This window comes from Callithrix jacchus, chromosome 14 (assembly GCF_049354715.1).
Source record: "Callithrix jacchus isolate 240 chromosome 14, calJac240_pri, whole genome shotgun sequence".
Taxonomy (NCBI): Eukaryota; Metazoa; Chordata; class Mammalia; order Primates; family Cebidae; genus Callithrix; species Callithrix jacchus.
This window is the reverse complement of record NC_133515.1, coordinates 37,054,953-37,079,107: the sequence shown is the minus strand read 5'-3', so window position 1 is coordinate 37,079,107 and position 24,155 is coordinate 37,054,953. Positions and strand designations below refer to the sequence as shown.

At 38.6% G+C, this 24,155-nt stretch overlaps 1 long non-coding RNA gene across 2 annotated transcripts in view; it reads left to right on the top strand.

Moving 5' to 3' along the window:
- LOC144579153 (uncharacterized) overlaps window positions 1–24,155 on the top strand; it is a 37,599-nt gene that overhangs the window by 8,221 nt on the left and 5,223 nt on the right. For both annotated transcript variants that reach the window (XR_013526075.1, XR_013526074.1), the window contains exons 3-4: window positions 8,330–8,419; window positions 20,264–20,428. This is a non-coding gene — a long non-coding RNA (uncharacterized LOC144579153). The remainder of the gene's footprint in view (window positions 1–8,329; window positions 8,420–20,263; window positions 20,429–24,155) is intronic.

Sequence of the window (24,155 nt, the reverse complement as noted above, 5' to 3'; positions counted from 1 at the left end):
TAGATAGTTGATTCTCTTTGTAGCAATTGTGAATGAAAGTTTACTCATAATTTGGCTCTTTGTTTGTCTGTTATGGGTGTATAGAAATGCTCAGGATTTTTGCATATTTTGTATCCTGAGATTTTGCTGAAGTTGCTTATCAGCTTTAGGAAATTTTGGGCTTAAATGGTAAGATTTTCTAGATATACAATCATGTCATCTGCAAACAAAGTCAATTTGACTTCCTCTCTTCCTATTTGAATAGTTTTAATTTTTTTCTCTTGCCTGATTGCTCTGGCCAGAACTTCCAATACTGTGTTAAATATGAGTGTTGGGAGAGGACATTTTTCTCTTGTCCTGGTTTTCAAAGGGAACACTTCCAGTTTTTTCCCATTCAGTATGATTTGGCTTGGGTTTGTCATAAATATCTCTTTATTTTTGAGATACTATTGAGAATTTTTAGCATGAAGGGGTGTTGAGTTATATTGAAGGCCTTTTCTGCATCTATTGAGATAATCATGTTGTTTTTGTCATTGGTTCTGTTTATGTGATGGATTATGTTTATTAATTTGTGTATGCTGGACCAGCCTGGCATCTCAGGGATGAAGCCAACTTGATTGTGGTGGATAAACTTCTTAATGTGCTGCTAGATTTGGTTTCCCACTATTTTACTGAGGATTTTTGCATTGAATTTCATCAGGGATATTGGCCTGAAATTTTTGTTGTTGTGTCTCTGCTAGGTTTTGGTATCAGGGTTATGCTGGCCTCATAAAATGAGTTAGGGAGGAGTCCCTCTTTTTCATTGCTTGGAATAGTTTTGGGAGGAATGGTTCCAGCTTGTCTTTGTACCTCTGGTGGAAGGTGGCAGTGACTGCATATGGTCCTGGACTTTTCTTGGTTGGGAGAATATTAATGTCTCAATTTCAGAACTTGTTATTAGTCTATTCAAAGATTTGACTTCTTCCTGGTTGAGAATTTGGAAGGTGTATGTTTCCAGGAATTTATCCATATCTTTTAGAACTTCTAGTTTATTTGTGTAGAGGTGTTTATAGTATTCTCTGATGGTAGCTTGTATTTCTGTGTGATCAGTGGTGATATCGCCTTTATAATTTTTTATTGCATCTATTGGATTCTTCTCTTTTTCTTCTTTATTAGTCTGGCTCTCAGTCTATCTATTTTGTTGATCTTTTCCAAAAACCAGCTACTGGTTTCATTGATTTTTTGAAGGGTTTTTCTTGTTTCTGTCTCCTTCAGTTCTGCTCTGATTTTAATTATTTCTTGTCTTCTGCTAGCTTTTGAATTTGTTTGCTCTTGCTTCTCTAGCTCTTTTAATTTTGATGTTAGGGTATCAATTTTAGATTTTTTCTGCTTTCCCTTCTGGGTACTAAGTGCTATAAATTTTCCTTTAAACACTGCTTTAGCTGTGTCCCAGAGATTCTAGTATGTTATGTCTTTGTTCTCATTGGTTTCAAAGAACTTTCTGCCTTAATTTCATTATTTACCTAGTAGTCATTCAGGAGCATGTTGTTCAGCTTTCACATAGTTGTGCAGTTTTGAATTAGTTTTTTAATACTGAGTTCTAATTTGATTGCACTGTGGTCTGAGAGACTATTTGTTATGATTTCCATTTTTTGCATTTGGTGGTGAGTATTTTACTTCCATTATGTGGTCAATTTTAGAATAAGTTTGAGGTGGTGCTGAGAAGAATGTATATTCTATTGATTTGAGGTGAAGAGTTCCATATGTCTATTAGATTCGCTTCGTCCAGAACTGAGTTCAAGTCCTGGTTATCCTTGTTGATTTTCTGTCTCACTGACCTGTCTAATATTGACAATGGGGTGTTAAAGTTTCCAAGTATTATTGTGTGAGAGTCTATGTCTCTCTGTAGGGCTCTCAGAACTTGCTTTATGAATCTGGGTGCTCCTTATTGGGTGCATATATATTTAGAATAGCTCTTCTTGTTGCATTGATTCCTTTATTATGATGTAATGTCCTTCTTTATCTCTTTTGATCTTTGTTGGTTTAAAGTCTGTTTTATTAGAGACAAGGATTGAAACCCATGCTTTTTTTTTTCCTTCCATTTGCTTGGTAAATATTCCTCCATCTTTTCTATTTTGAGCCTATGTGTGTCTTTGCACCTGAGATGGGTCTCCTGAATACAGCACACTGATAGGTCTTGATTCTTTATCTAGTTTGCCAGTCTGTGTCTTTTAATTGGTGCATTTAGCTTGTTTACATTTAAAGTAATGTTGCTATGTGTGAATTTGATCTTACTATTATGATGCTATCTGGTTATTTTGCCCATTGATGCAGTTTCTTCATACTGTCGATGGGCTTTGCAATTTGCTGAGTTTATGTTGTTGCTGGTACCGGTTGTTCCTTTCCATGTTTAGTGCTTTCATCAGGAGCTCTTGTGAGGCAGGCCTGGTAATGACAAAATATCTCAGCATTTACTTGTCTGTAAAGGATTTTATTTCTCCTTGGCTTAGCAAGCTTAGTTTGGCTGGTTATGAAATTCTGTGTTGGCAATTGTTTCTTTAAGGATGTTGACTATTGGCCCCCACTCTCTTCTGGCTTGCAGGGTTTCTGCAGATAAGCCTGCTGTTAATCTGATGGGCTTCCCTTTGTGGGTAACCCAACCTTTCTCTCTGTCTGCCTTCAACATTTTTCCTTCAATTCAACCTTGGTGAATCTGATGATTATGTGTCTTCAGGTTGCTTTTCTTGAGGAGCATCTTTGTGGTGTTCTCTGTATTTCCTGAGTTTGAATGTTGGCCTGTCTTGCTAGGCTGGGGAAGTTCTCCTGGATAATATCCTGAAGAGCATATTCCAACTTTGTTCCATTCTCATCACTTTCAGGCACACCAATCAAATATATGTTTGGTCTTTTCACAGAGTCCCACATTTCTTGGATGTTTCGTTTGTTCCTTTCCATTCTTTTTTCTCTAATCTTCTCATCACACTTTATTTCATTAAGTTGATCTTCAATCTCTAATTCAGCTATTGATACTTGTGTATGCTTCATAAAGTTCTTGTGCTGTGTTTTTCAGCTCTATCAGGTCATTTATGCTCTTCTCTAAACTGGATATTCTAGTTAGCAATTCCTCTACCCTTTTTTCAATGTTCTTAGTTTCCTTGTATTAGGTTAGAACATGCTCCTATAGCTCAAAAAAGTTTGTTATTACCCACCTTCTGAAGCCTACTTCTGTCAATTTATCCAGCTAATTCTCCATCCTGTTTTGTTCATTTGCTGGCAAGGCATTGTGATCCTTTGGAGGAGAAAAGGCATACTGGTTTTTGGAATTTTCAGCCTTTTTGCATTGGTTTCTCCCCATCTTCATGGATTTATTTACCTTTAGTCTTTGGTGTTGGTGGTATTGAGATGGGGTTTCTGCTTGTGCTTCCTTATTGTTGATGATGGTGCTCTTCCTGTTTGTTAGTTTTACTTCTAGCAGTTAGTCCCCTCTGCTGCAGGACTGTTGGAGGTTGCTGGAGGTTCACTCCAGAACCTGCTTCCCTGGGTATCACCAGTGGAGGCTACAGAACAGCAAAGATTATTACTTGTTCCTTCCTCTGGAAGCTTCATCCTAGAGGGGCACCTGCCAGTTGCCAGCTGGAACTCTCTTATATGAAATATCTGTTAACCCCTGCTGGGAAGTGTCTCCTGGCCAGGAGGCACAAAGGTTAGGGACCCACTTGAGGAGGCAGTCTGTCCCTTAGCAGAGCTCACATGCTGTGCTGGGAGAACTGCTGCTCTCTTCAGAGCCAGCAGGCAGGAACATTTAAGTGTGCTGAAGTTGTGCCCACAGCTGCCCTTCCCCAACTTGCTTTGTCCCAGGGAGATGGGGGCTTTATCTATAAGCCCCTGACTGGAGCTGCTGGCTTTTCTTCAGGATGCCTTTCCCAGAGAGCTCCTTTTAATTTTTTGAAAGCTGCATATGATATAGGTAATAGAAACTGTAAGGTAAAGGGCCATTAGTGTATGGTTTTATGTTCATCTGGCTAGGAGTTAGGCTGTGTTTTAATGTTTGCTTGTAGATGTAGATGCCAGAAGCCTCAAATTCTTCTGATGTCTGTCTTTTTATCTGTTGCATTTGGCTGTCCTAAAAACTTGTTAGATAGATTTTGTACTTCTCTTAGATGTTATCTACTGTTGTTATACTGGCCTGTTTAAGGGTTGGTAATGTTTTTTGGAAAGGAAGCATTCTATAATGTGACCAATTTTCAGCTTTTTAGTGGGTCTGGGTCCTTGGATTTGAAGTTTTATAAGTGTTTCTTAGCTTTCCCCCACTCTGTTTAATAAAATTAATAAGCTAGAGGGGTTTCAATTTAGGTAACTACCTTTCCCCAAGGTGAAATAAGGCCATGGTAAAACCTTTTCCCCTGGAGTGTAGATAGTGCCATGGAGAACACTCTGGGAATAGTATTTCTCAATGTTTACATTTTCTTTTTTCTTTCCTTTCTTTTTTTTTTCTTAAAGACAGAGTCTTGCTTTATTGCCCAGGTTGGAGTGCAGTGGCATGATCACAGCTCACTGCAGCAGCCTTAAACTGCTGGCCTCAATCTTCCTGCCTCAGTCTCCTGAGTAGATGGGACTACAGGCATATGGCAACAGATACCCTTAATTTTTATTTTTTTTGTGAAGACAGGGTCCAGCTATGCCTAGAACGATCTTGAACTCTTGGGCTCCAGCAAAGTGCTGGGGTTATAGGCATGAGCCATAGCACCTGGCCTACAGATTGCTTTACTGTTTTGTTACTCCAAGTCTGGAAGTAACCTTTCTTAGCTCTTCTCACTAAAAACCTGGTGGCTTTACTGGATATAAAACCTACACAGTTTTTCCCCTCAGAAATTTCTTACTCTTATGGTAGTCCATAGTCAATCTCCACCAATTTGTTACCATTTGTGTGTTGCTACCAACTCATGGCTCCAGTGGCATATGCTTTAGATAAGCAGATCTTTGCTGAGACTCTGTATTCATAAATCTGTATAGACTTCAGAGTGGTGTTTTTCCCTGCCACCTTGATTCTCTGCTAGGTCTAAGAAAATTGTTGTTATTTTTTTTTAATCTTTTTCTTGTTGTAAGGATAGGAGTATTGGCTTTTAAGCTATTTACACATGGAGCTGAAACTGCTGAAACTGGAAATCACTAACTTATATTTTAGCAAATTTTATTCTAGTAGTGAGATCTTATTTATTCTAATATTTCTTTGGTAAATGTGATCCACACCATGGTGATGAATTTTCTTTCTTAGCTCCTCCTTACCCTTGTGATTCATCAAGACTTCACTAATTATTTTGTCTCCTAAGGAGAGTTCAGGTCAAGAATGTGACTGACTCATGTATTCCAGGAGCCGCAGGAGAAGCTGCATCTTCTGGAGCATCCCATTCTTCCCCTACAGTAGTTCTGGGTGGAAAAGTTATAGCTGAGCTTGCTGCTTCCCCAATCTCTAACTTGTACTTTGAGACAGGATCTTTTTGATGATCTTCCAGAGTATCAAAAGCCTATTGAAACAGTAATTCTAGCTGCTCAGGATGCTTTCATTAATGCAGATGCCTTTGAATCTACAGGAAGCATTTGATTGGAATGGTATAAGAATCCACATTGTAAAATCCAGCAGGTTTTCTCAAGAATTTATCTGCTGTTACATTTTTTGCTCTGAACTAAAGCATGTTGTCTCCTTTTCTCAAACTAGATTGGGTTGGTTGGTAGGGAGGTTGCTGCTTCCCTAAAATTGATTGCTTTCTTCCCATTGACTCACTCTTACCTAGTATGTTGGTCTCCTGTTGCCATGCAACAATTTTGTTACTACAGATGTAATGGCTTCAAGCAACACACATTTATTATCTCACAGTCTTTGTGAATTAGAATTCTGGCACAACTTAGCTTGGTTCTCTGCTTGGGGTCCTGCAAGACTGCAATCAATGTGTTGGCCAGTGCTTGGGTCTCATGTCAAGGTTGACTGAGAAGATCCATTTCCAGGCTTATGTGGTTTTAGCAGAATTCACTTCCTTACAGTTGTTGGGGATTTCAGTCTCTCGCTGACTGTCTGGTGGAGGCTGCCAGGTATATACCAATGTGGCCACTTGTTTCTTCAAAGACAGTAAGAGACAGAATCTTCTTAAAGAGCAGAAGTCACAAACCTATGAAATATAATTATGGAAGTGATATCTTATCATCTTTGCCATATTTTATTCATTAAGGGCAGTTCACAGGCCTTGCCTTTACTCAAGTAGAAAGGATCACATAAGAGTATGAATATCAAGATATAGATATCATGTGGGACACCTCGGAGTCTTTCCATCACAAATAGTTGTCCTTGTATGTAATGCTTACAGTCACTGGTTGCATCTGACAGATACGCATGATGAAAGGAAGGCAGCTAAAGGTGAGCCTCATAGAGAAATGAAGTCACTTTCAATCAACTTGACAGTTGAAATTATTTTAATGTAGACTGCATGTAAGTAGTAAATACATAGTTAGCTATTGATTTAGAAAATATAAAAGGAGAAAAAGTCTTATAAATTTAGTAGTTTTTAAATGAAATAATGCTTATTTTACTTATAACAGTATGCACATATATTGGAAGATTCAAGCACATTTGTGTAAGAGGCATAGTTACTAATTATACAAATCATGTTTGAAATACGCCTTTGTGTAGAGGACTTTTGTCATCATTCTTTTGGCACTCGGAATAGTTATCTTTGACATGGAAATTGTTTCTCTAGTGTGACACAGAGATATTCCTCGCCAGAAGAACATTCTGAATAGAAAAGAAAATACTTTGCATTTGAATTATGATGTACATAATACAAACAGTGGAAATATAGATGTATTTTTTGGAAGATGCCAAACATTGAAAAAGAATATTGATGCAATAAAATTGAGGAAAAAAAGCTTGTTTCCCAATAGTCATTTTTCAAATAGCACATGCATTATGAAAGGTATTTAGGGGTTGAATGATAGAGAAGATATTCACCAAAATAATATTATGTGGCTATTCCTAGCCAAAATTATCTTTGTGATTAGCTGACACTTGTAGCCGATCATTACTTGCTGTTATTTAAGTAGCTTAGGATGCCAAGTAATAAACAGAGCAGCAGCATACCAGAAAAGCTAAAGAAATCCACTTCAAATGGATTAACATAATTACTTCAGCCAGAGAGTGACAACAAAGTGACAAAATACACTTGAAACGTAGATGTTTTTGTAGTCTACCTTCTGCTTGTACACACCTGTGCACTTTGTAAATGGCTCCATATGCTTAATCAAAAGAAATCTAATTGCCTTAATTTACTTCATCCAAAAGTAGAAGAGTAAATTATATGTTTAATTATAAACTTTCCACTTTGGGCAGCTATAATTAATGACTCAAGGAATTGTGCAATAAGCCAAAAGCAACCTTTTATTACTCCTGAGATACCTGAACAACACCAGTGTTTCAGAGCCAGTCAGGTTCTATTAGTATAGGAATCAAAATGCCTACCTAAGGCATTAATCACAGAGCACCTCCAAGCAGAGTCTTCTAATTATATGTGCTGTATACCGTACACATGGGTTGTCTGCACTAGGGGATGGTAATAAATGTTCTATACTAAGTAGTGATGACAGGGTTTTATTTTTATTTTTTTTAGTGAATGCCACCTTAAATATCCATAGCCTTACCAAGATGTAGCCCCAAAATTTGGAGAATTCCTCCCTCTAAAACATTTTTTTTAGTAAGTCAATGCCTTAGAAGACTGTAGTCTAATTTGTGTTTTCTATTAGCATTGACAAGAGCAATGCGAAGCATCTCCCCTCCTAGGGATTCAACTGGCTTTTCTCTACACATCCAGAATTGCATTTGTAAAAGACACCACATCTATTTACCATATTGAGAGAGTGATCATATAATATATTATCAAACACTGGACATTCCAGAATAACATGCATAAATCAGGCCTCTGCTAGGAAAATCAGGTTATCACCTTACATGTGGAACACAGTCAATTTAGCCCTTGATCACAAGACCTTCAGTGGATAATGCATGACATAGTTTGATTATTTTTGTATAAGTAGCACTATTTTATCATAGACAGAGCATGGGCTTTGACACAAAAAAAATGTCTGGTTTTAAATTTCTGCCACTTACTAGCTAAGGAACTTCAAGCAAGTTATTTAACCTGTTTTAATTTCTCCATCTCTAAAATGGACACTTAAAGCACTTTGGTATTTATTCAAATGTAATAACAATAAATAAAGATCCAGGTATAGATAACATACTAGGCTCTCAACTATTGTTATATGTTAAAGAAATCTTTTTCTGTTGTTGTTCTGAGATGGAGTTTCACTCTTGTCTTCCATGCTACAGTGCAATGGTGTAATCTTGGCTCACTGTAATCTCTGCCTCTCGGGTTCTAGTGGTCTCCTGCCTCAGCCTTCCGAGTAGCTGGAATTACAGGTATGCGTTATCATCCCTGGTTAATTTTTTTATTTTTGATAGAGACGGGGTTTTACCACATTGGTCAGGCTGGTCATGAACTCCGAACCTCAGGTGATTCACCAACCTCAGCCTCCCAAAATGCTGGGATAACAGGCTTGAGCCATTGCTCCCAGCCAAAGAGATATTAAGAAAACATAAATCCTCTTATTCACTCACCCAGAATTTCAAATTTTAGGCTGTTAATAAAAACATTGATTTTGACTCATAAAAATAATATAGTTTTAAAGGCACATTACTTTGAAAACTGGATCTACTGATTATTCTCTAGTTACTTCTCCACACCCTTTTCAATGCTCTGCCTTTCTCTACCTTGCTCTGTGCCCTGGGAAGCTGCTTCTGAATGACATCACCTGGGCTCCTTTGACTATGACTTTTAGTTAGTTTGGCCAAGATGAGGCACTAGCAGATGAGAGCATGTATGGAGGAAAAATATTTTAGGGTGCTTATTAACCTCCCTTTCTGCATCACCATGGTTCTGGCTGTGTTGTTCTTAGACAGTGGTTCTCAAACTTGAGTGTGCATCTGAATTACCCTGCAGGGTCTGATAACACCCAAATATTTGGTTTCCACTCCAGAGTTTCTGACTCAGTAGTTGTGAAGTAGGCTTATGTATTTGCATTTTCAATTAGTTTTCAGTTGAGAGTCATGCTCATTCAGAAACATCTGTTTAATGTTTGGTGCTTTACGATAGCAGATCCATAAAGCAGCTCCCCCTCCTTTGCTCTTATCACCCAGGCTGGAGTGCAATGACACAATCTTGGCTCACTGCAACCTATGCCTCTCGGGTTCCAGTGATTCTCCTGCCCCAGCCTCTGGAGTAAACTGGGATCAGGTGTGCACCACTAAGCCCAGCTAATTTTTGTATTTTTAGTAGAAATGGGGATTTGACATGTTGGCCAGTCTGGTTTTGAACTCCTGACCTCAGGTGATCCATTTGCCTGAGCCTCCCAAAGTGCTGAGATTACAGGTGTGAGCCACTGCACCCAGCCAGGCAGCTCCTTTTTTTTTTTTTTTTTTTTTTTAAGGCTAAAGCTTTCTGTCTCTGATAATACTGTTTACTTCTGCCTTAGAGACAGTAACAGCACTTCTCTGTGGCTTAATCTCAGGTAGTGCCTTAGCACTCCCTACAGTTAATTTGTTATCAGGGGAGTTGTCCATACCTCAGAAGTAGTGTCTTCATTATATTATCTTTCATTATCATGTTTAAGTGTATGACTGTTTTTTTCTTCCTGGACCCTAACTGATACAGCAAGTAAATAAATTACTCAAACATTATGGATTTTTAAAAAAATCACTGAAAATTTTGCATTCTTAATTCTTCTTATTTTAGAATTTTATGTCACCTAAATATGTCATTTCCATCATAATTCAGACAACTTTCCAGATTCAAATTGGGGAGAATATTGGGTTTAAACTCATAGCATCTACCCAGCTACACTGAAAATATCATTGTAGTATACAAATGAGGCCAAATTAAAGCAAAAAAGTGTTTCCCTTGAAACCTTTAGTGTTAAATCTATTGTCATATTTAAGACAGTGAAACATCGAACTATGGTTATGATGCCACATAATAGATTTCTAAAATAGAAATGTCTCCGTCATTTAGTTTGTATTAATGTATTATTTTTCATCAAATGTCTCGAGCAACTTTAATAATTTCAAAATTTCTCAGCATATTGTAAAAAGCTACTCTAAGTTTACTGTGTTTCTCAGTATTTCCAGAAGTAACAAAATAATTATGATTAGAAATGTTTTAAAACTTCAAAATCAGTTTTTAAGTCTCTTAAAAGATGAGTTTTCAAATCCTCCTGCTTTTATCTTTTGTTTCTATGTATGAGGTTTTGTTTTTTTGGGTTTTTTCTTCCCTGCGAGAATTATTTTTTTTCTCATTTTAGGAATAATGCCTGTTTACTGTTAAAAAGATTACTTTTAACTAGTCTCTTGTGGGCCATTTCAGACAATTATTGAGTACGGTGAGAAGAGGGGAAAATTAATTAGATATAGTAAAGATATAAACAGCTTATCTAGAATATTTTTTTTTTAATGAGGCAAAAGTGGTGATGAGGATAACAAAGATCAGCTGTGCTGCCTCGGGGGCCTCAGAAGTGAGAAAGTTCCATAGCTCATGTCAAATGTGTCCACGTGTGATAGGACCCTAACATCACAAAGACTCTTGTGGCCTGTATATCACTGTGTGGAACTTTGAAGAATGGAGTCCTTACCATCAAAACAGAATCTTAAGAAAGGATTTTTTTTTTCAAATTAAGTGTCAGAAAGTTCTCTCTTCTCTCAAATCCTAGCTATAAACCATTTGCTCTCTTCTGAACTTCTCAGATCAGCAAATGGTTCAGTGCCAAATTGTATTAGAAACTATGTGTAGGTTTCTGAGGCAAGAGGGTGTTTATGGTGAAGTGTAACTTTGGAATTTGATAGTTAGAGACAATAGTTTAAATATCAGTAAAAAAGAAAGTCAAATGTATACATGGAATTTTAAGATACATTATGAACTTGCTTTGCTTGCAGAAAATCATTGTTTTTGAACTTATTTTGAACTGTATAATTGGCATTTGCACCAATCTTTTATTTGAGGTGTCTTGGAGAACTAGCAAGTTGATGACAAGATATGTTGCCTAAAATCCACAGTGAAGGTCGGAAAAATTTAATTAATTAATTAATTAAATTAGCATTGATTATTCTCAGGATCAGATAAAGCAAATATATAAGTACAATATTACTTAACTGTTTTTTTGTGAGTGGTTTAAAAATTTATTGCACTGTATTAAGAAAATATCATCATCTATTGAAACTTCCATTATGGTATGTCAATTCTTTTCATGTTCCATGAGTGCTTGAAAAAAAGTGCTTTGTGTATTTGCTGGATATGGAGTTCAGTTTATGCCTACTAAGTCAGGCTTATTTATTGTAATTTCATATTTTTTAAACCTTAATAATTTGTTCCTGCTAATTATATTGATTCCTAAGATAGATGTGTTAATATTATCTATTATTATTGAAAGTTTATCAATTTTTCCTAGTAGTTTTCTCATTTGTTGTTTTATATAGTTGGATGTGTTGTTATTGGGTCTGATCAATTTCAGGATTATTATTTCTTCCTGGTACCTTGTGGTTTGATCACTGACATCACACAGACAGCTTTCATGTATGACTTTCTATTTATCAGCAAATCCTGTCTGATTAAACTTGGTAGTTTGTACTGATTCCACCAGATTTCACCTTCTCCATTTCGTTGAAGTCACCATTGTGACGCATCTTCTCTAGTCTACTGCCATAGCCTCCTCCTTTACTGCTTCCACTTTTACCTTTCTAGAGTCTATTCTCAACAAAGATCTTCCTGTTCTTACAAGGAGCTATTAATGATGCACTATCACCATCTGACTGCTGCTTTGTGAAAGTAGCCCTACAAAACAGGTCTGCATTTGCATTTGTTGGGCATCTCCTAGCGTCAGTAATCCTGAAATTGTCTTCATGTCAGGTTCTCAGCTTGCAGTTTCTGTACCATGCTGGTATTATACATTTGGATCCATATCTATATGAGGACTTGGAATTTTGTTTTACTGATGGGGACTTCTTTCTCATCCAAACAGCCCTAATAAGATGGCAAATGTTTTTGCTGCTTCCCAGAGATGAGGAAGACAGTTCTGTTTAACATAAATGAGTGGACATTTCACTGCAGCTCTCCTGAAGGGGTAACAGCCTTCCTGTTTTATGTAGGTTTCAATTTTATCTCTGGCCTATTTGGATGCTAGAATACTATCTCCTTAACCACAGGGTTGAATCTAGCACCAAATATTTGTAGGCTGCCACACTGACAGTTTCTCCTTAGCTGCCTCATTTTATTTTGGAAACCTAGAAATTTAGCTCTATTTGGTCCAAGTTAGACTATATGTCATAATGTGTGTGTGTGTGTGTGTGTGTGTGTGTATGTGTGTGTGTGTGTGTGTAATTATTTTTAATATGGAGTTTCTGGCTCAGTTTGTAGCAGGGAGGTAACCCCTTAGTGATAACTGAATCTACTATTCTATACTAGATTAGGATGAAATTTACAACTAATTCTCAATGTTATTCTAATAAATTATTGACTTAATTTGAATTCTTAAAATACATTTATTGATGATTTTGTGCCTGAAGGTATATCAGACTATGGGAATTCTGCAGTAAAGAAAATATACCTGTTCTGTGCCTTCCTGAGGTTTAAAGGTTGATGGCAGAAGGCCTATTAAAAAACAAATAAATTACAAATCAAGATGAACAAATTAATGTTATAAAGAAAACTATCTTGAGGAAAAAGTAAAGCAAAGTTGAGACAAGGGATCTAATTTGGCTAGGTTGGTCTCCCAAACCTCTATGACACCCACAAGAAACTAGAAGATGGTTTCATTAAAAATGGTACCTCATAGTCCAAGGAAACAGAATAGAGTGCCCAAAAATAAGGCTGCACACCTGTGACCATTTGATCTTTGACAAAGCTTTCAAAAACAAGTCATGGAGAAAAGACTCCCTGTTCAATAAACAGTGCTGTGATAATTGGCTAGCCACATGCAGAAGATTGAAACTAGACCCTTTCCTTATACCATATACAAAATCAACTCGAGGTGGATTAAACACTTAAGTGTAAAACCCAAAATCATAAAAATCCTGGAAGACAACCTAGGCAATAGCATCCTAGAAACAGGAACGAACAAAGATTTTATGACAAAGACACCAAAAGCAATTGCAATAAAAGCAAAAATTGACAAATGGGATCAAATTAAACTTACAGATTTCTTCACAGCAAAATAAACTATCAACAGTGTAAACAGACAAACTACAGATTGGGAGAAAATTTTTGCCAGTTGTGCACCTGACAATGGTCTAATATCCAGCATCTATATGGAATTTAAACAAATTTACAAGAGAAAAACAAGCAACCCCATTAAAAGTGGGTAAAGGACATGAACAGATATTTCTCAAAAGAAGACATACATGCAACCAACAAGGATATGAAAAAAAGCTCAATACCACTGATAGTTATAAAAATGCAAATCAAATCCACAATGAAATAGCATCTCACACCAGTCAGAATGGCTAACAAAAAATGTCGAAAAAAATTAATAGATGCTAGGTTGTGGAGAAGAGGGAACACTAATTCACTATTGGTGGAAGTGTAAATTAGTTCAACCATTGTGGAAAGTAGTATGGTGATTCCTCAAAGACCTAAAAGCAGAACTACAATTTGTCCCAGCAATCTCATTACTGGATATCTACTAAGTGGAATATAAATTATTCTACCATAAAGACATGTGCACTGCAGCACATGTTCATTGCAGCACTATTCACAATAGCAAAGACATGGAATCAACCTAAATGCCCATCAATGACAGATTGGAGAAAGAAAATGTGATACAAGTCAGCCCTTGGTGATTGGTACCCAGTCACCAAGGGCTGCCTCGGCCTCTGCCAACTCAGAGAGAGAAGTGTAGCCACAGTAATTGTAATTGGCTAATACCTGGGAAAACCATGGAATACTATGCAGCCATAAAAAATGAGATCATATCTTTTGCAAGAACATGGATGGAGTTGGAGGCTATTATCCTTTGCAAACTAATAACAGACCAGAAAACCAATATCACATGTTCTCACTTGTATGTGAGAGCTGAATGATAAGAACATATGAAAACAACTTGGAGAGATCCAAGATGGTTGATCACTAACAGCTCAGGATTGTAGCTCCCAGTGAAAGCTCAGAGAACAAGAGGACACCAGACTTTCAGATGAATTTTCATCTCTCACGGACCAGCAGATTTTTAGTGGAGGAGCCCCATGGGTCACCAGCACGACTCTTGTGGCTGGTGCAGTGGTTTTGCCGGCGCCTTGGTGCGGCAGCTCTTCATGCAGAGTAAACGTGACTGGTTCCCTTACTGACCGGTGTTTGGAGCTCCGGGAAGGCAGAGCCGCTTGTTGTGGACTCAAGAAGGAAGCCAGACCAGAGATTCCTGGGAAGAAGAGCACCATCAGTCTTATCACTGCTATTTTGGCCGGCGCAGTGGGTTGCTTGAATCCCAGCACTGGGAATCAATAAATTGGATGTCGACTCAGAAACCTAATTAGAAAGGTGGTAATTATAAAGACAACAGATGGATAAATTTATAATAAAGGGAAAAAACCAGCCTAAGAAGGCTGAGCATACCCAAAATCAGAACCCCTCTCCCTCTACAGGGGATTGCAGTTCCTCATCAGCAACAGAACAAGCCCTGATGGAAAAGGACTGTGTTCCATTATCTGAAGTAGGCTCCAGAAGGTGGATGATAAGAAACTTCTGGGAATTAAAAGAACTTGTTCTAACCCAATGTAAAGAAACTAAGAACTTTGAAAAAAGGTTTGACGAAATGCTGAAAAGAATAGACAATATAGAGAGGAATATAAATGAACTAACGGAGTTGAAAAATACAACACGAGAACTTAGTGAACTATGCACAAGTTTAAATAGCAGAAGGGATCAAACAGAAGAAAGGATATCAGAGGTCGAAGACCAACTTAATGAAATAAAACAACAAGACAAGAATAGAGAAAAAAGGATGAAAAGGAATGAGCAAAGTCTCCAAGAAATATGGGACTATGTGAAAAGACCCAATCTACGTTTTATTGGTGTACCTGAATGTGATGGAGAGAATGAATCCAAGCTGGAAAATACTTTTCAGGATATTATCCAGGAAAATTTTCCCAATCTAGCAAAGCAGGACACTATTCAACCCCAGGTAATACAGAGAACACCACAAAGATATTTCTCAAGAAGAGCAACCCCAAGGCACATAATCGTTAGATTCACCAGGATCGAAACAAAGGAGAAAATACTAAGGGCAGCCAGAGAGAAAGGCCAGGTTACCCATAAAGGGAAGCCTATTAGACTTACAGCAGATCTCTCAGTGGAAACCCTACAGGCCAGAAGAGAGTGGGGGCCAATATTCAACATCCTTAAAGAACAGAACTTTCAGCCTAGAATCTCATATCCTGCCAAACTAAGCTTCACAATTGAAGAAAAAATAAAATCTTTTATGAACAAGCAAGTACTCAGAGATTTTATTACCACCAGGCCTGCTTTACAAGAACTTCTGAAAGAAGCATTATACATAGAAAGGAAAAACCAGTATGAGCCTTTCTAAAAATATACCAAAAAGTAAAGAGCATCAACATAAAGAAGAATTTACATCAACGAATGGATAAAATAGCCAGTTAACATCAAATGGCAGTATCCCTAAATTTAAATTGACTAAATCCCCCAATCAAAAGATACAGCCAAAACCTAATGGTATATCCAATGATACACAAAGACTCAAAACAAAGGATTGGAAAAAAATTTACCAACCAAATGGAGAGCAAAAACAAATAAATAAACAAAAAGCAGGAGTTGCAATTCTCACATTTGATAAAATAGATTTCAAAGCAACAAAGATACAGTGGTAAAAGGATCAATGCAACCATAAGAGATCTTAATACCCGGATCCATAAGACCCATAACGAGATTTAGACTCAACGAGACAGAAAATTAGTAAGGATATCCAGGACTTCAACTCAGATCCGGAACAAGTAAACTCAATAAATATTTATAGACTTCTCCATTTTAAATATACAAAATATTGATCGGCCCATCATTAATACCCATTTTTAGAATAAAGCAATATTCCTGTTCTCTCTCCCTCTTTTTCTTCCTCTCCTCTCCTTTTTTTACTTTTCAACATCCTAGTTCCTCACCTCTACTCAATACATTCCTCTGAACACCTGATTCCTTGTGATTCTCCCGTCCCACTGAAACCTCCAATCTATTTAAAAAAAAACAAAAACAAAAACAAAAAAACAATAGCAGGAGTGGGATGATGAAATGTAAATTACCTGTAAAAAAACAAAACAAAACAAAACAAAACAAAATCTCTTTACCTGAGACGGTTATCTAATTGCACCAACTATCTCCCTTCATCCTGAAAAATGATAAAAAAAAGAACACATGAAAACAAAAAAGAGAACAACAGACATTGGGGTCAACTTGAGGGTGGAGAGTGGGAGGAGGGAAAGGAGCAGAAATTATTGGGTTCTGGCTTTAATACCTGAACAATGAAAGAATCTGTACAACGAAGACTCATGACAAGAGTCTACCTACATAACAAACCCTCAAATGTACCCCTAAACCTAAAACTAAAAGAAAAAAAACTCAGATATTATAATTGTTCCTTCTTCTATGGTTGTTGTAGGGATTAAAGACTTAGAACAATGTTCATCATCTAATCAGTACTGTTATAACTGTTGATATAGTTGTATTATTTATATTTGTTTACTTTGTAGATTTACATTAAATCATACTTAAAAATATTAAAAACAAAAAAGGGATACTGCCTTTTACAGTTCTGACTTGTTAATGTTTTTTAAAGACTGGAGGGTGTTATGCTTTGCTGTTAATCTTATAAAGACTCAATTTTCAAGTCATATCTTTCTTTATATTCCTCAGTTATTACATGGATTTAAATATATGTTAGGTTAAATGTTGCTTGGCTGATGTTAGAAGCTACCCACAGAAAAAAAACAAAATACAAAGAAACTATAAATATTACATGGTTACAATATAAGTGCTGCTGCAGAGATGATGTCTGAAATTTTTCCATGATTTCAAAATTATTTTGAATAATTCATCAATTTCTAGAAAACAATGGAAGGATAGGAGAATTTTCAAGCACCTAAATGGCATTAAATATGATATCTTGTAGGCATTAATTGAAACATAATTAAAATTGGTTTCTACCTGCCTTGGAAACTGATTTTGTTTAGTTTTAGTTCATGTTTTGTGAATATGTAAGTTTGAGAAGTGCTGTTTATGCTATCTCCTAGAAATTTCTTAACACAATATTTCTCAGTATATAACAAGGCTCTAAGAAATCCAAAAGACTTTTTTAACCTTATTTAAGCCAACATCTCTCAAATTTATTTGATTATATAATGCTATGTTGTGTATATAAACATTTTAACTAACTGTATGAGCAGAGCTCCCAGGAACATACTGTTGGAAATTGTTTTTGGCATTATATGACTTCTATAAACATTTTCCATTCTTGTATTGATACTGTTTCTTTAGTTAAAATATTTATAGATAAAATATTATGAGTAAAATAAACTACCTTTTAAAAATATTTTAAAACATGATCTTAGTTCTTACAAAATTGTAATTGGCTGATAGCTGGGAAAACCATGCATTCTGATTTTCCTAGGACAGTCTCAATTTATTCTTCCCTATTTCACTATAAAAAGAATCATGGTTTAAATCTTAAAAATGTCTCTAGGTCACAAGTCTAGCCATGTGTTAGCTAAGTCTCTTGCTCAGGATTTCATAAAGTTGAAATCCAGGTGGTGTTGGTGAGGTCTACCATTTCATCTGAGGCTTGGAGTCATCTTCCAACCTCATTCAAGTTGTGGAAAGAATTCAGTGTTTCGTTGATATGGTTAGGTTGTGTGTCTCTACCCAAATCTTATTTTGAATTTTAATGACCATAATCCCTACTTATTGAGATTATAGCAAGAAATAATTGAATAATGGGCCAGGTTCCAGCATGCTGTTCTCTTGCTACTAAGTGAGTTCTCATGAGATCTGATGGTTTCCTAAGGGGCTTCCCCCTTTGCTTAGCACACACTCCACTCTGCTGCTTTGTGAAGAAGGTACCTGCTTCCCTTTGCCTTCCACCATGATTGTAAGTTTCCTGAGGCCTTCCAAGAAATGTGAACTATGAGTCAGTTAAGCCTCTTTCGTTTATAAATTACCATGTCTCAGGTATTTCTTCATAGCAGTGTGAGAACGGACTAATATAATGTTAGTAAGACTGAGACCTGTGTTTTCTTATTGGCTGTTGGCCAGGGAATATTCTCAGCTCCTATAAAACACCCTTGGGTCCTACTTGCATTGCTCACTCATGCTATGGCAGCTTATTTAGTCAAAACCAGCAAGGGACCCTCTGTCTAGTTGAATAGCATAGGGTCTAACATAACACAACCTAATCAAAAAGTGTTCTTCCATGTTAGACACAACTAAGCTCAAAGGGAAGAGATTTTATAAGGTGTGTTACAACCAGGACCCTAGCACAGAGCCCCAGTACCATCCCTGATTTGAAGGGTAAGAAGAAGATGGGCCTTCAGTGTCATAGCACCTAGTGGTCTTCTCATAATTACTACAGGAGAAATGTTTTTTGATAATTTATTACCACTAAAAGAAAAATCTTTAAAAATTGATACTGTTGAACTGGTATATCTCTATTTCTTCTAATAAGCATAAAATAGTCATTTCTCCTTTTCCACAACAGACCAATTTGAAGTCAAATTATATATTGTTCTTATCTTCAAGACAAAAACAGACAAATTTGAAGTCAAACAATATATTGTTCTGTATTCAATATATTTTACACTTCCATATGATACTTTTGAGGATGAAAATTTATCATAATTTTGGAGTGAGGCCTATGAGGTAATGAAAAAAAACCCTGAATTATCTACTTTAGGCCCTGTCTCTCCCCAGCCACTTTGCAACACATTCTTCTTTTCTTCCTTAGAAGTTAGATTATAGAACAGAAAATAGAAAAAGAGAAAAAAGGAAAGCAAAAGGAAAAATTAAGTGAAAAATATAGATGAATAAAATGAAAAAATTAAAAATAAATTTAATACTCAATTAGGATATGGAAATTTGTCCCCCTTCACAACTATGCAGAATTAGAAGGAAGAGAAGGAATTCTACCTTTACAGGAGAATATAGATGCTATTATCTTTCCCTTGCATCTGACCAGGACTATCACCCAAAAAGGTGAATTAATTCTTACTGTTTCCCTAAAAAAGCTTCCTAGACTATGACTATTATTTAAATCTTGGTATATACATTCTACCTCAAAAAGCAAAGAGAGCCAAGATACAGGATTAGAGTTCTAAGATTTAGCTCTTCTTGGATTTTATGTCATCTTCCTGTTCCTTCATTTTACTAATTGTTATATTAGACCGAGCATAGAAAGTCAACACCAAGGCAAAAGTATGCCAAATTGCAGGGTTTATTGCCAGCGACCACAGAGGACTCACGTCTCTCCATCCCTTGGCTGAGAAAGAAGGGTGACAAGACTTTTTTATACCCATAAAACTGTGATATACCTGGCTTATAGGTTAGAACCTGTGCAATGCCATTTTATAAAGAGACAAAACTATTTCCATTCTCCTCACAAGGACTGCTAACCTTGGCCTCTGTAAACTGCTAAGTTTACTTTGCAAAATGTGAAGAGAGGTAAAGCTGCATACCTTCTCTTATCTGTAACTGCCAGAATTGCTGGCCTCTGTTTACCAGTACTGACCAGAGTAAGCATCCCCAGATAATTTCATCCTGGCGCCAAGCAACTAAAAAAATCTGTGGACCCCACACCTGCCCAAATAATGTATAAACTAATGTTTATCTTAACTTCTGTAAACCTCTTAAGTGGCAATCGGAATGACAAAAGTCCCCTGGCCCTTGGAATGTCCGGAGCCCCCCTCAACCTCCTCTCTGCCCAGGAGGTGATTTACAACCTTTCATCCCCATCTCCACTCTTCACCCCCACTCCCAAGGTGGTTTTCTGGGTATAAAAAGGTCTTGTCATTCTTCTTTCTCTGCCATGGGTTGGAGAGGTGTGAGTCCTCCATGGTCACTGGCAATAAACCCTGCAATTTGGCATACTTTTGTCTTGGTGTTGACTTTCTATGCTTGGTCCGATACAACATTTGGAGGTTTCACCGAGATCTTTTATTTTTCATCACCAGACAAAAGCCATTTTAGAGTCTCACTCGGGTGTCTGCTCCCTCCTTGGAAGCCTCTAGGGGAGGCACCCCCTGAGCTGTCTCAGGGCCCCGGAATGCCACTGCAGAAGAGCGCCCACCCGGCCGACATTCACCCAAAATTCTTCAGGGTCCTTAAAACCTCCGGAGGTAGGTTTGGTTTGGAATCTGGGAACTAGTTCAAGGGAAAAGGGCCTGTGTCAGGGGACTGATGAGTCATTGCAACTCTGACCTGGAAAGCCTCACCAAGATGTGGCTTGAGGCTTCTGGTGGCTGGCATAGTGGGTGCCAGCCTTCTGGTAGCTGGTACAGTGGGTATCAGCGTCGGGTAGCTGGTATAGTGGATATCAGCTTCTGGTAGCTGGTGTAGTGGGTGTCAGCATTCGATTGTTTTCCGTAGCCTCTGTGTGAGTGAGAGAGTGTGTGTGTATGTATGTAGTCCCATGGCTGAAAGCTACGGGTCTTGAGTGGGCCTTCACCCATGGTTCCACAGGAGCGTCATAAGATATAACGGTGATTCACCTCAGAGCTGTCCTACTCGGACTTCCATTCTGAGGTGACCAGGCCCGGGAGTTATATGGGTACACCTTAGCCAAGATGCGCCTGAAAGACCCCTCTGGGGGCATGGTCGGGCAGGCCACTGATTGGCCCCCGCCAGGAGGCTCTCACCCTTTGTTCATCACTCTTGTATGTGGTTCTGTCATGTGTGTAAATTTGTCAGTTTTATTAGACTCCTGCTAGCAGGCATACACTGGATACAGGGAACATTTATTGTTTATACCCCTGCAGAGATTACTCTCTTCTCCTTCTTTCTCACCTTCTTCTTCTATCACTGAGGCCTCACTCTTTCTTCCTCCGCCATGTGGCAAATAGTCTTAACTTTAGTTGTTTTAATTTTCTTCCTTGTTATGATTTTTGTGTCCTGTAAATTCGCCCAACCACCTCCACCGGGAAAAGAGTATTTTTGCCCGTGCTGGGTCTGAGTCCATGTCAGGAAGGCAGTTGTGCCCTTGGCACCTCGAAAGTAGTTTTTTTGGGGTTGTAGGAAACAAAGTCCTAGATCAGGGTCTATGAGTGCTCTTTGTCAGGCTAAAATGGAAAACTGGTGACTGCCTATTCTGTCAGAAAAGTGTCCAATGTTGTTATGGGCAGTGCAAAACCTGCTTTAGAGAGGGCAACAAAAATTGAATTGGAGGCTTTCCAAAATTGGCTATACGACCACAGAAAGAGAAAGACACAAGTAGTAAGCAAAAGTCCTGAGACAAAGGACAAGAAAACAGGAGAGAGAAAGTAAGAGAGAGGAGAGAGGAAATAGGGAGAGAGAGAGGAGACAGAAAAGAGAGTGGGAAAAAAAAAAGGAGGACAGGAATTTAATGCTTTTCAGGGTCCCTGTTTAAAGGTGACAAAAAGCTGCAGGGGCAGGGAACTCGCAGCTGGCCCAGCGGCTTGGAGCTTCATTTTAAACTGACATTAAAAAGCATTTTTTTCCCCTCTCTGATGGCCACCAGCCCCACCCAGCTTTCAGGCAGACCATACTGCCTCAGGGTGCAGAATTTGCATCTAAAATCTGGCTTTAAGAACAGCTTTCTGACTCTTTGTAGTGCAAGTTACTTGTTAGCAAGCAATTAAGGTGAGGGGGGCCTGCAACTGCGATGTTGGTGGTTCAAATCCTCAGTGAAGCTAGTCTTTTGGGAGAAAATTCAAAGATTGAAGAAAACAACCAAATGGGCTCATCACAGTCCCGATCATGCACCCCCCTCCGATGCATGACAGAAAAGTTTAAAATAGGGTTCTCTGGCCAGTATGGTGTTAAACCAACCCCACAGAGACTTCGGACCCTCTGTGAGTTGGAGTGGCCAGCCTTTGGGGTAGGCTGGCCAGATAGGGGGACATACAACCCCAAGATAACTCAGCCTGTCTGGAACATCGTGTCAGGGTGCCCAGTCCACCCTGATCAATTTCCATACATCGATCAGTGGCTGAGGCTGAACCAGCACCCACCTCCTTGGCTTGAAAAATGTATAAAGCATGCTGGACTTCAGGTTATGCTAGCAGGCCCAAAGAAGGGCCCCTCAGCACTGGCTATTCTTCCAGGCCCTGCCGAGGACAAAGAGTTGCCTCCACCATATTCTTCGCCCAGTACTAATGATCAGCCCTTATCTCCTCTCCACACTCAAAGCAGGGCCCCATACCCACCGGCAGTCCTTCCTCTCCAAGAGGCTCCCCCAACAGGCAAAAACAATTGGGGTTGCCCATTTTTTGTTCACTTCTTGTCAAGTGACTTATATAACTAGAAGGTGATAGATATTAAGGAGAGGGCCAAAACACCAAGTGCTGGCACAAGCTTTATTAAGAGCATGGAAAAATCTGCTGGGTTGCACCCAAAATTGACACGGAATTGACACCTATGGCATGGCAAAGGGGATTTTTATGGCCTGCAAGCCAGCAGATGCCTCCAGTGTGAGGGGCTGTGCAGGAGGGGAGGGGCTGGGGAAGTGCTGAGTTTAATAGTTCCTGGGAGGGCTGGGGAACTGCTAATATGGCGAGAGGGGGAGGGTTAGAAATCTGCTGAGATGAAAAGTTCTCTGGCAGGGGATCGTGCTGGGAGGCTGGGGGATCTTAAGGCGGTAGCAAGGTTTTACAATAGAGTAAGTTCTGTCAGAAAGCTCAACATCCTCCGTTCTCTGAGAAGCCCCAGGCTTTGACAGAGCTCTTAAAATCAGTACTGCAGACTTATCGCCCCACTTAGAGTAACTGCCAACAATTATTACTGAGTTTGTTCACCACAGAGGAGAGGAGTAGAATTAGATGAGAAGCCCATAAAACAATACTTAGGATAAAGGAAGAATCAGAAGATGCCAAGAACAAATTAATAAAAATTTCCCTTCCACCAGACCCCAATAGGACCCAAAAACCCCAGTGGGCATGCAGGCTTTGAACAGTTTTCACCGGTACTTGTTAGAGGGGGTTAGGGGAATGGCCCGTAAGCCCACTAACCAATCTATGGTAGGGATTGTAAGAATCAGCAGGCCATCTACCTGGCTTTTGTTTCCCAGTCTGCCCCAGACATCAAAAGAAAATTGCAAAAATTAGAGGGGTTCCAGGGAATAAATTTAGCTCAGTTGTTAGGAATTGCCCAAAAAGTTTTTAACAATAAGGACACCTTAGAGGCCAAGCAAGATAAGGGAGTTACTAAGGCAGTGATAACAGCACTCCAGGAAACCCGAGTTAACTCACAGGAACCAGAAATCCAGCAGAGAGGCTGCTGCAAGGTTTTAAAAAAAATTCCCCTGCTTTGTTTGATAAGACGCTGAGCCAAGACCTTGCTGATTTCTGATCTGAGTTCCCAGAATGCACCCTGCTCCAATATGTGGATAATTTACTCTTAGCCACAAAAACCCAGGAGGACTGTAAAGAAACCACCCAGTCATTACTAAGTACCCTACAGACTTTAGGGTACTGGGTCTCAGCTAAAGAGGCCCAACTCTGCCAGCTGAAAGTTACTTACCAGGACTATATTATAGAGAAAGGCAACCGGGCACTGGCACCCAGCTGAATCTAAGCAGTGCTGCAAATACCCACCCCCACCATGAAATGCCAAGTTTGAGAATTCCTTGGGGCAGTAGGGTACTGCAGGCTATGGATTTTAGGATTTGCTGAGATAGCCAAGCCCCTGTATGCCTGCACTGGAGGAAATCAGCTCTTAACATGGACAGAGGTAGAGCAACAGGCTTTTGACAAGCTCAAGACTGCCCTGACTGTGGCCCCAGCCTTGCCTTGTCAGACATCTCTAAACCTTTCTAGTTGTTTGTGCATGAAAAACAGAGTTGCTAAGGGGTGCTCACCCAAACTCTGGGACCCTGGTCCCGGCCAGTTG